The sequence below is a fragment of the Schistocerca nitens genome, chromosome 8 (assembly GCF_023898315.1).
Source record: "Schistocerca nitens isolate TAMUIC-IGC-003100 chromosome 8, iqSchNite1.1, whole genome shotgun sequence".
Classification (NCBI taxonomy): Eukaryota; Metazoa; Arthropoda; class Insecta; order Orthoptera; family Acrididae; genus Schistocerca; species Schistocerca nitens.
In genome coordinates this window covers 391,881,168-391,892,083 of record NC_064621.1, presented here as the reverse complement: position 1 = coordinate 391,892,083, position 10,916 = coordinate 391,881,168, and positions in this window count along the sequence as shown.

The window sequence follows — 10,916 nt, the reverse complement described above, 5'->3', positions numbered from 1 at the left end:
TCCGTAGAAATGTTGGAACACGTGTGGCAATACTGATCCTATGACTTATCATAGAAAATAGGTTAAGGAAAGGCAAACCTAGGTCTCTAGCATCTGTAGACTTACAGAAAGCTTTTGACAATGTTGACTGGAATACTCTGTTTCAAATTCTAAAGGTAGCAGGGATAAAATAGAGGGAGCGAAAAGCTATTTACAATTTGTACAGAAACCGGATGGTAGTTACAAATGTCGAGGGGCATGAATGGGGAAGCATTCGTTGAGAAGGGAGTGAGACAGGGTTGTAGCCTATCCCCAATGTTATTCCATCTGTATATTGAGCAAGCAGTAAAGGAAACAAAATAAAACTTCCGAGCAGGAATTAAAATCCATGGAGAAGAAATAAAACCTCTGAGATTCACCGATGACATTGTAATTCTGTCAGAGACAGCAAAGAACCTGGAAGAGCAGTTGAACGGAATGGACACTGTCTTTAAAGGAGGATGTAAGATGAACATCAACAAAAGCAAAACGAGGATAATGGAATGTAGTCGAATTAAATCGGGCGATGCTTAGGGTATTAGATTAGGAAATGAGATGCTTAAAGTAGTAAATGAGTTTTGCTATTTGGGAGCCAAATAACTGATGATCATCGAAGTAGAGATATAAATGTAGACTAGCAATGGCAAGGAAAACGTTTCTAAGTGTGAGGAAGCCGTTTCTGAAAGTATTGGTATGGGGTGTAGCCATGTATGGAAGTGAAACGTGGACGATAAATAGTTTAGACAAAAAGAGAATAGAAGCTTCCGAAATGCGGTGCTACAAAAGTATGCTGAAGATTATTTGCGTAGATCACATAACTTATGAGGAGGTACTGCATAGAATTAAGGAGAAGAAAAATTTGTGGTAGAATTTGACTAGAAGAAGGGATCGGTTGGTAGGACTTATTCTGAATTATCAAGGGATCACCAATTTGGAAATAGAGGGCAGCGCGGAGGGTAAAAATCATAGAGGGAGACCAAGAGAGGAATACACTAAACAGATTCAGAAGGATGTAGGTTGCAGTAGGTACTGGGAGATGAAGCTTGCACAGGATAGAGTAGCATGGAGAACTGAATCAAGCCAGTGTCTGGACTGAAGACCACATCAACAACATGATGGGCCAGTCCTTTCGACAATTTTTTTTTTCGATTTCTTCACATTCTTCATGTAGCCATTTCGCCTTAGGTTCCGTGCACTAAGCGACTTGTATTTCCGTATTTCAGAAGTTATCTGAACATATTTGTAGTTCCTTCTTTCCTCGATAAGTGGAAGTATTTCTTCCGTTACCCACGGTTTCTTGTAAGTTACCCTTCTCGTACCTATGTTGTGCTGTCCAGCTTCTGTGATTGTTCTTTTAGGAGATGTCCATTCCTCATCAACTGCACTGCCTTTAACCTATTCATTATCGGAGACTCTATAGCCTCCGAGAACTTGAAGGGTCTCTCTTAGTTCCTTAGGACTTTTGTATCCCACTTCTTTACACCCTGATTCTTGCTGATTAATCTTTTATCCTTCAGTCTACTCTTCATCATTACGAAATTACGATCGAAGTCTATATCTGCCCCTGTGTACACCTTACAGTCCAGTACTTTATTTCTGAATCGCTGCGTGAACATAATGTAATCTAACTGAAATCTCTCGGTCTTTCACAAGTATACCTTCTCCTCTTGCGGTTATTGAGCAGAGTATTCGCTATTACTAGCTGGAATATCTTGAACATCTCAATCAGTCTCTATTCTCTTTCGTATTCTCCCGTAAGCCTTTCGTCTGTTCCTTCCCCTACAAAAACATTCCAATCCCCCATGACTATAAGCCATTCGCATCCCTCTGTGTACTGAATTACCTGTCGAATAGCCTTATATACCCTGATATGCAGTGCACCCACGGTCTAGGTGTAGCCTCTCTGATTAGTGTCCAGCACCTCACGAAGCCCGCTATCGAACCCTTCCACTGATTAAATTTTGAATAAAAAGCATCAGCAGTGGCTTCCGAAGACTTCCGGCGTAAGACGTCGTCCTCACTCTGCCAATGGCCTTCGAGAAGACAGAGGAGTGGACAGAGGTTCGGGGCATTCTATTGCGCTTGGGCTGGGAAACTGTCCCTAACAGGTGGAAGAGTCATCAATGTTAAACGCCATGAGGATGCAGAAGAAAATGGAAACCATTGCATTAAAGACACATAACGTGTATCCACATGATATCTGGCAGCACTGAAAACAGAGTAACGATGATCTCTCCATCATCAAAAGGTTCTTTACTAGCCCCACATTCGGATCTATGGGAGGAGAGTACCTAGAGGGAGGTGACCACTAGATAAAGGTAGAATAAATGATTACAAGAAAATGTTCTAAGAGTCGGCCCGTGCAATGTCAGTAGTTTGTACATGGTACGAAAGCTAGGAAATCTGAAATGGTAAAAAGACAAGGATTAATGGTGACATGGGTATAGAGTAATATCAACAGCAGCAGAAAATGGAATAACCGAATAGGATTCGTTATGAATAGGAAAGTAGGTCAAAGAGTGAGTTACTGTGAACAATGCTATGATATAGTTGTTCCCATCAGAATCGACAGCAAACAATCACCGACAACGATAATCCAGGTACACATGCCGACATCGCAAACCGAAAATGAAGAGTCCAGTAATCTGGGTTCTTTGTAAACCGTGGACAGTGGTTAAGAAATTCTATGCTTCTCTGAGTTAAAATTTATTTTGAAAACTTACGTTTTTGCATAGCTGTATTACCCCAAAATGTAATTTCAGTCGTTAACAGATAATCTACAGATGTCTGTATGCAGTAGAAAATCAAAGTAAGGCCGAATGTGTCAGCTGAAAACAATCGTAAATATAGTAGTCGACATATACAGGGTGTCCCAGCTATCTCGTCCACCCAAAATATCTCTGGAACAATAACAGCTATTGGAAAACGACTTTCACCGGTATCAGTGTAGGCCTGGGGCCCATGGATGTACATATTTGGAAACATTCTAAAACGAAAGCATATGTGTTTTTAACACAAACGTATGCTTTTTTAAATGGACCTCCTATATTTTTTCTTCAGCAATCCATAGCATGACAAAGCACATACACAATGGCGTTGATTGCATCGCAATATTCCCATTATATCCCGAGATATTGAGACGCGAAGTTGACGCTTGAAACACCCGACATGAGCTGCTAGCGCACGTCCTGAGGCTCAGGCGTGAACCCCATGCTACCCGTAATTGCGATGTGATTGACACGTGTAATCACACCTCCATACTTATCAAGAGGTCCGAAACGAATAATACGGTCTGCTGCCATTAACTCTCATAAGCACATAATGGTTTCCCTCTTGCACGTTTTACGTATCTACTTACACAATATGAACCAGTACCGATCGGTGTACACCCGTCAGGTTGTCTTATTTATCCTGCACACCCAAAATAAGGTTTATCTAATGCGTTATATGATCCATTGTGCCTGTCGCGCAGGGCCTGGCTCTACCTAGTCAAGTGTCCAACGTAGTCCCCACTACTGCCACAGGTACCACTTCACCTTGTTTGTGATTTGCGCCCCATGCAAACTCCTGTACTCCACTACCCTCCGAACATCCCATTTGTTGTTGCTTTGGCGTGCAGTACAGCGCTTGCCAGTGTAGTCGTGCATCAGAGTAATCTAGTGACGCCACGGAGGTAGTACACATTGTGAATAGACGTTGTGTTGTGGAACTTATACAGTACAGTATAATGTACATACATGAAGATATGATAGAAATGCTGCTGATCTATGGAGACTGTACGTTGACGGGAAATGCGTTATGAGATTGCTTGTTTGTTGATAGTACTTTTAGCGAACATTATGATTATTAAGTTAATATGTCGGTTTTCTACCCTATTCTACATACCTGTACTGTACCCTGTTGTAGGTGGACGAAATGCTGTTCAGGCAGAACGACTGTACAGAAGACGATTCCCTGATAAGCTATCGCCTTCGCGCCGGATGTTTGGTCGTCTCACATCTCGTCTACGTGAAACGGGAAGCTTAAATCCAAGACCTCGACATCGTCCTAGAACACGCACAGATGAAAGTGCTGAATTTGCTGTGCTCGCTACCATAGCTGTGAATCCTCAAATCAGCACACGTCAAATTGAACGTGAAATTGGTGTGTCGAAATCATATGCACAGCGTATTCTTAAACGTCATAAATTTCATCCTTACCATGTTCATTTACACCAGGATCTTCATGGAAATGACTTCCGCAATAGGGTAACATTTTGTTGGTGGACTCAGCAAAAACTTCTGACTAATCCAAATTATTTTGCAGATGTTCTCTTTACCGACGAGGCATCATTCTCCAACAAAGGAATTGCACTATTGGTCCGCAGACAATCCAAAATGGCTCCGTCAGGTAGAGCATCAACGTCCGTGGAAAGTTAATGTTTGGTGTGGGATTATTGTAGATACCATTATCGGACCTTTCTTTATAAATGGCATCCAAAACGGCAGTCAATACTCCAGATTTATACGACACAATCTTTCTGTTCTCTTGGACACCGTACCTCTGAACCGGAGAATGGTCATATGGTATCAGCATGACTGATGCCCTGCACATAACGCGTTACGAGCACGACGACTTCTGAACCGTAAGTTCCCTGGTAGGTCGATCGGACGAGGTGGCCCAGTTAGGTGGCCTGCCCGATCTCCGGACCTTACACCGCTGGATTATTTTCTTTGGGGAGCAGTGAAGGATGCTGTTTACCAACATGAACCAACAACACCAGAGGACATGAAGCAACGCTTTATTGATGCTTGTAAAGCCATCAAAGAGGAAACAGTAGCACGAAGTAGGGCATCCTTCATCCGCAGAGTGACCCTATGTATGCAAGCCAATGGGCATCACTTTGAGCATGAGATGTGAACGCTATGTTTAGTATGTAGTGCTGGTATCGCAGTGGAAGTTTCTACAAACGGCCATTTTACCCAGTGATGGTAAGAAACATTTGTTTTCAACAATTTGTCATTTAACGCATTAGATAAACGTAAAATTGATAATTATGTGATAATAAAACTAATTGGTTAAACATTTTTACATTCATCTTCTATGTCCTACCTGAACTTCCCAAATCAAAACATTTTTACCTAAACAACGGTAAAACTTTTAGTCCACTTGCTCGTTTCATTAAAACCATCAACATGAATTTTACTATTACGAGTGAATGATTAACTGTCACTTGCGCTAGATCTACAGTAAAGTCAAGTTTTAACGTTGAACGGAATTACCTCTTTAGTAGTGGATTAACGATAAGCGAAGTTAACTTTGTGACTAACGTTGCGGTACACAGATATGTTACAGAACCGCATCATCCCTAGCCTATGGGCTAAACACCTGCTGGAATGTACGACGTTAATGCAGGATGGCAGCAGACCGTGTTATTCGTTTCGGACCTCTTGATAAGTATGGAAGTGTGATTACGCATGTCAATCACATCGCGATTACGGGCAGCATGGGGTTCACGCCCGAGCCTCAGGACGTGCGCTAGCAGCTCATGTCGGGTGTTTCAAGCATCAACTTCGGGTCTTAATATCTCGGGATGTTATGGGAATATTGTGATGCAATCAACGCCATTGTGTATGTGCTTTGTCATGCTATGGATTGCTGAAGAAAAAATATAGGAGGTCCATTTAATAAAGCATAAGTTTGTGTTGAAAAACACATATGCTTTCGTTTTAGAATGTTTCCAAATATGTACATTCATGGGCCCCAGCCCTGCATTGATACAGGTGAAAGTCGTTTTCCAATAGCTGTTATTGTTCCAGAGATATTTTGGGTGGACAAGATAGCTGGGACAACCTGTATAACCACTTGGGAAACTTACATTTTTAAATCGTAATGAGATATGATTGAACTCACCACTATCACAGATCACCAGGGATTAAGCCAACTGCTCCATTTGACTTAATGGAGAAAATAAATTATATCGTAATTCAGTGACGATGAACCTTATAAAACTGAAATGACATGCGATCCTCAACGCAACAAATTGTCCAAGATGTTAAACTGGTAGAAAAAGATCCAAAACCACTTCAAGGAGCACAAGATTTACTTGGCCTATAGTAACTTGATATTATAGACTCAGTGATATAATAGAAAACAAAAAGTGAAAAAATATAAAGACAAAATTCACATTGTATGTGACCTCTGGTCATAGCAGAGTGCTACATTATAAATTAAAGCAGGAATTTTACTTTACATAATCCTACATATACATAAAAAAGAATATGTCGAATCATGAGGACATCATTGTCTCAAGAAATCGTTGAAGATTAACAATATATCCCTTACAGTCGTTTGTCATAGAACAGTACAACACCATACAAACAAGATATTTTGGGAAACTGAACACACCATTTTCCCAATATACCAGAAAACACAATAGTAAACGATTCAAGGAGTATCGTGTTTCTGCACATAACACCATCATTGTTTATATATGTATGCAATACATTCAGACTCTTTTATAGCAGTCTTAAGTAATATAATACAAAAATTAAGTTCCAAAATTCGAGGAAATGCCATGTATTAAAAGTGAAAACCACTACGTGATTGTAGAGACCTAGTACTCATAACATTATTCTCAGTTCCATATAACAATAAGAATATGAAAAAAGATGAAAATAAACATAAAAGATACAGGTACAAGGCACTCACTCGTGATAGGTTATAGTTTCAGAAACACAACATCTCAGACTCTAGTAACACAAACAATACAAATACTTCAACAACAATACAATTGAAAGTCTGAGACACTTAAATTTTTCTTGAGGTAATAACATCATACGAAATAAAACAGCAGTTGTATTCTTCTTATATAAATGATAGTGCTATTCAGCATTCAGACTTTACGGCGTCAAATTTCATAAAATGGAAAGATCAGTGTCACCTAAACTGCATTATGTGGTACAGCAGTAAGCAATACCACCATTTACGTCTTGTCAATAACAGATCCCACTTAATAATCACTTTCTTGAATTGTTGCATGATACGTGAGAAACATTTTCACTCTACATCACAGATTACAGGACAGAAGATAAATCATGAACAATCTCACTTCACATACGTCGTAATAGCTAGACAATCCAGCATAATCAAGCACATTATGAAAATTGCTATCGCATTGTAGAGACGCTCTTCCTCAGCATCGAAATACATCGGGTTCATCCAACTACCATCATATATCCTTAATATTGTTGAAAAGCTAATAACATATAATGTTTAATAGACAAATGCCGGTCGCTGTGGTTGAGCGGATCTAGGCACTTCAGTCCGGAGCCACGCGGCTGCTACGGTCGCGGGTTCTAATCCTGCCTCGGGCATGGATGTGTGTGCTGTCCTTAGGTTAGTTAGGTTTAAGTAGTTCTAAGTCTAGGGGTCTGATGACATCGGATGTTAAGTCCCATAGCGCTTAGAGCCATTTGAACCATTTTTTAACAAATGACACAAAGTGAACGAATATACCACAATACTATGATAAGAACTATAAGTCATTTGGGTAGCACATGAGTGCCAAAGAAGTCTGCTACACTGCCAGATATAGATAGATGCCAGTAAATAAAATTAATAATTGAAGTATTTGATACCATAGATATTTTCGGGTTCATAGACAGCCACTTTCCCATACAGACTCCTAGACCTGTAGTTATGATTTCATCAAACTTGTCTAAGTACTTTTCGTGCTTAAGGTCTCTTTGTTTATTCAGGATATTATTAGTATTGTATTTCATATGTAGTAGACCTCATTCTCCTCTAAAATACCCATGTACTGTCCTTTATCCATCATACGTAGAATTTTAATATATTCGTATTTAGCGCCAGTGTTATACTGAGGCGCTACAGTCTGGAACCGCGCGACCGCTACGGTCGCAGGTACGAATCCTGCCTCGGGCATGGATGAGTGCGATGTCCTTAGGTTAGTTAGGTTTAAGTAGTTCTAAGTTCTAGGGGACTGCTGACCTCAGAAGTTAAGTCCCATAGTGCTCAGAGACATTTAAACCATTTTGTTATACTGAGGTAAGGAAAGTCATGGGATAAAGACATGCACACATTAGCACGTATTTCATATGTAGTAGACCTGATTCTCCTCTAAAATAACCATGTACTGTCCTTTATCCATCATATGTAAAATTTTCATATCCTCTTAATTAGCGCCAGTGTTATATTGAGGTAACGAAAGTCATGGGATAAAGACATGCACATATACAGATGGAGGTAGTGTCGCGTACTCAAAGTATAAAAGGGCAGTGAATTGACGGAGCTGTCTTTTGTACTCAGTAGTTCTTGTGAGAAGGTTTCCGATGTGGGTATGACGGCACGATGGGATTTAAGTCTTTTAACACGGACGAATGGGATATTCCATTTTGGAAATCGTTAGGGAATTCAATATTACGAGATCCACAGTGCCTACAAAAATCAGTGGCCCATTATGTACGCGACTTACGTGATCTGTGCGTAAATATTTATGCCATATGCCTCCACAAACCTACCAACAAAGTGTCGGATCCCTGAAACACACATCCAGTGAAGTATTTCTTTCTAAAGACGGACAAACAAGCTATTAGGCAGATGATCATAATGTTGTGGCTCATACGTGCATCTGCTACGCTCCTTTTACTTGTAACGTGTGGGTATCTTCGAGATGCGTCATGTCACTGATGTTGCTTTTATTTCTTGACTTTGAAACCCTGTTTCAGATATATCTAACGGGTTATCCCGAAATGTGGCATATTACAGTCTGTGGCGGGTCAGATACTGTTCGTCAGTGAAAGAGGGAAGCAAAGGTCAGAATTTTGTCAGGGATGGCGCGAAGGAAACGACACTATGGGGGGCGGTGGAGTCGGCATTTTCCTTCGCACAGTGGGTGAGATGCGAGTGAAACATTGGTTGTTCCACTAACAGTCATTTATTGAGACGTAAGACCCTTTAAACATACAGACTAACACATGGTGTTATAACTCGCTCAATTCCTCGCGTGCAGATACCGGTGACAGCTGATGCGGCGACAGCTCGTATTGCAGCGACACGCCGACGGCATATTCTTCCATTACCACAGTGCCCGGGACTCAGTTTGGTAGTGGAGCGGCCTACTCATTGTGAATTCGCTTGTTGCGTTAGTAACAAGCTGTTACATAGTATCGCGGTGTGCTCCGTCCTGGAATCGAACCAGCGACCCTCAGGTTCGGCGTCTTCTGGCGGAGTTCATCAGGTTCACAGGAGACCCATTTGGTGAGGCCGCAGTCCCTTCGTCCTCACCAGTCACCTGGGTAAGTACCACACGAACTTCTTGTTGGTAACATCTGGAATGGCGACTTTGCTTTGATCTATTGCCGCGGTACCGACATTTTCTTCTGTCGAGCGGCGTAGCGGCTAAGCCGTTGTAGCGAAGTACGACGACCGCTGACTAACCATCGGTCCATCCGTCCAGGCGGCGTTTCTTCGTGTCTTCTTCGTCCTCTCGAAGAACCTTCTGAAGGACCACCTCAAAGTACCTAAAAGGAACACTTCATGCCCGATTGTCGGAGTTACTTATTCGGTTTTTTTGCCGATGTCGCTGAGTTTCTTCGGCGGCGACTAACTCTTCGGTCGTTGATCTATGCTTCTCATGTTGGGCTAAAACGCGACCAATGTGCGGGCTTCCCACTGTTTTGCCTCTATGCTGGTGAGGTGGGGCATTGCCCTGTTTTCTCCGTCCACATTGCCAGTTACGTCACGCACGTGAGTTTAGTATGCTGTCAGTTCCTGGAGCACTGACCACTGATGTGCAAACCGCTCTGGACGTTGTTCCCTTGGAAGCAATGGCCGTCATCACTGTCGTTGATCTGTCGAAGAGCTGACTGATGCTGCGCAAACTCCGCTGTTCATCGTCCCTCTCACGTTGGGCAGACATGCGACCAATGTCACTTGCCGGGCTTACTTTTTCGAGTAGTGCCACTTCCAAATATTGTGGCTTATCGTGTCAAAGTCTCTAAAATGTTCACTTAGCCTGTAATAAAGCCTTTACGTGTTTTTCTGCTTTGAACAAACATAAATAACATAATTATTACACACAATTATTGTACACTCTACAAGTAATTCATTAACCTATTGAGGTCTGGTTTCGCAGGACAGAGAGTATCCGGTTGTGGAAAGGGGCCCAAATCAGTTGCTGTTAGTCGCAAAAACATACAAACTTTATTTTGCTAAAACACTTAATCACACATGCCCTTAAAGAATTCATAAGCAATACGGCTGAAGGCCAGAAAACAAGTTACTAAAATTGCATTAAGGAATACACACGGCTGGAGGCCATAGTTACAAAATAGAAGAATTGAGGGCTTAAGGCGTAGATAACAAGAATTTCAGTAAGAAAATTTTAAAAGGTTTTAAACACGTGAGCATTCAAATTTTAATTTAAGACGGCTGAAGGTCTTATCTTAGTTATCTTAAACTATTTCACTTAAGGTTCAGCTAAAGGCCATACACGGAACATACAACAACTCAATGCTTAAGTACTTGATAACAAAATTAAGACAGATATGAAAATGTTCTGATTTTAAAATTATTTTTCAAGTTTTATTTTAAGACGGCTGAAGGCCTTATCTTAAAATATTTCACGGAGAAGTTCGGCTGAAGGCTACATACTGAACATTAAAACAAACTAAATGAATACAGGACTGAAGGCGTAGCACAGTACTTGAGACTAAAAGAAAATCGCAATCCAAAACAACAGAACAGTGGTGGGTCGGCCTGGGGAGGAAACTCTAACATAGGCTTAGGTGAGACAGGCAGCCAAGCGTAATACTAAATAATCGGATGGCATCCTGACCTAGGGACGGCTCAAGAACCAACCAACAGCCTAATCAATTCCCTTCCACCCGACCAAT